The sequence below is a fragment of the Pituophis catenifer genome, unplaced genomic scaffold, assembly GCF_029215685.1.
Source record: "Pituophis catenifer annectens isolate HBS135680 unplaced genomic scaffold, rPitCat1.0.hap2 SCAF_39, whole genome shotgun sequence".
NCBI lineage: Eukaryota > Metazoa > Chordata > Lepidosauria > Squamata > Colubridae > Pituophis > Pituophis catenifer.
Window position 1 is genome coordinate 115001 of NW_027256919.1, and position 2500 is coordinate 117500.

Sequence of the window (2500 nt, forward strand, 5' to 3'; positions counted from 1 at the left end):
TGGATGCACGGGATCCCGGATCCGGGGCCGCGGGCCTCGGTCGGGGACCTCCGCCGTCGCCTCGGTGCCCCCGCCGGACCCCGGGGGTGCCCGCGACGGGCAGTCGTCCCGGTCTACCGGGGCCCCGGCCGGATCAGCCTTTCTGTTTCCCCCGCCACGATGGATGCACGGGATCCCGGCTCCGGCGCCGCGGGCCTCGGTCGGGGACCTCCGCCTTCGCCTCGGTGCCCACGCCGGACCCCGGGGGTGTCCGCGCCGGGCAGTCTTCCCGGTCTACCGGGGCCCCGGCCGGATCAGCCTTTCTGTTTCCCCCGCCACGATGGATGCACGGGATCCTGGCTCCGGCGCCGCGGGCCTCGGTCGGGGACCTCCGCCTTCGCCTCGGTGCCCACGCCGGACCCCGGGGGTGTCCGCGCCGGGCAGTCTTCCCGGTCTACCGGGGCCCCGGCCGGATCAGCCTTTCTGTTTCCCCCGCCACGATGGATGCACGGGATCCCGGCTCCGGGTCCGCGGGCCTCGGTCGGGGACCTCCGCCGTCGCCTCGGTGCCCCCGCCGGACCCCGGGGGTGCCCGCGACGGGCAGTCGTCCCGGTCTACCGGGGCCCCGGCCGGATCAGCCTTTCTGTTTCCCCCGCCACGATGGATGCACGGGATCCCGGCTCCGGCGCCGCGGGCCTCGGTCGGGGACCTCCGCCTTCGCCTCGGTGCCCACGCCGGACCCCGGGGGTGTCCGCGCCGGGCAGTCTTCCCGGTCTACCGGGGCCCCGGCCGGATCAGCCTTTCTGTTTCCCCCGCCACGATGGATGCACGGGATCCCGGCTCCGGGTCCGCGGGCCTCGGTCGGGGACCTCCGCCGTCGCCTCGGTGCCCCCGCCGGACCCCGGGGGTGCCCGCGACGGGCAGTCGTCCCGGTCTACCGGGGCCCCGGCCGGATCAGCCTTTCTGTTTCCCCCGCCACGATGGATGCACGGGATCCCGGCTCCGGCGCCGCGGACCTCGGTCGGGGACCTCCGCCTTCGCCTCGGTGCCCACGCCGGACCCCGGGGGTGTCCGCGCCGGGCAGTCTTCCCGGTCTACCGGGGCCCCGGCCGGATCAGCCTTTCTGTTTCCCCCGCCACGATGGATGCACGGGATCCCGGCTCCGGGTCCGCGGGCCTCGGTCGGGGACCTCCGCTGTCGCCTCGGTGCCCCCGCCGGACCCCGGGGGTGCCCGCGACGGGCAGTCGTCCCGGTCTACCGGGGCCCCGGCCGGATCAGCCTTTCTGTTTCCCCCGCCACGATGGATGCACGGGATCCCGGCTCCGGCGCCGCGGGCCTCGGTCGGGGACCTCCGCCTTCGCCTCGGTGCCCACGCCGGACCCCGGGGGTGTCCGCGCCGGGCAGTCTTCCCGGTCTACCGGGGCCCCGGCCGGATCAGCCTTTCTGTTTCCCCCGCCACGATGGATGCACGGGATCCCGGCTCCGGGTCCGCGGGCCTCGGTCGGGGACCTCCGCCGTCGCCTCGGTGCCCCCGCCGGACCCCGGGGGTGCCCGCGACGGGCAGTCGTCCCGGTCTACCGGGGCCCCGGCCGGATCAGCCTTTCTGTTTCCCACGCCACGATGGATGCACGGGATCCCGGCTCCGGCGCCGCGGACCTCGGTCGGGGACCTCCGCCTTCGCCTCGGTGCCCACGCCGGACCCCGGGGGTGTCCGCGCCGGGCAGTCTTCCCGGTCTACCGGGGCCCCGGCCGGATCAGCCTTTCTGTTTCCCCCGCCACGATGGATGCACGGGATCCCGGCTCCGGGTCCGCGGGCCTCGGTCGGGGACCTCCGCCGTCGCCTCGGTGCCCCCGCCGGACCCCGGGGGTGCCCGCGACGGGCAGTCGTCCCGGTCTACCGGGGCCCCGGCCGGATCAGCCTTTCTGTTTCCCCCGCCACGATGGATGCACGGGATCCCGGCTCCGGCGCCGCGGGCCTCGGTCGGGGACCTCCGCCGTCGCCTCGGTGCCCACGCCGGACCCCGGGGGTGTCCGCGCCGGGCAGTCTTCCCGGTCTACCGGGGCCCCGGCCGGATCAGCCTTTCTGTTTCCCCCGCCACGATGGATGCACGGGATCCCGGCTCCGGGTCCGCGGGCCTCGGTCGGGGACCTCCGCCGTCGCCTCGGTGCCCACGCCGGACCCCTGGGGTGCCCGAGACGGGGAGAGGGCCGGGTCTACCGGGACGGCCTCGGGCGGGTCCGGCTTACCGGGGCCCCGGCCGGATCAGCCTTTCTGTTTCCCCCGCCACGATGGATGCACGGGATCCCGGCTCCGGCGCCGCGGGCCTCGGTCGGGGACCTCCGCCGTCCCCTCGGTGCCCACGCCGGCCCCCGGGGGTGTCCGCGCCGGGCAGTCGTCCCGGTCTACCGGGACGGCCTCGGGCGGGTCCGGTTTACCCGGGCCTCGGCCGGCCTAGAGTGTTTCTGTTTCCCCGCCTTGATGGATGTACGGGATCCCGGCGCGGGGGCCCCGGGCCTCGGT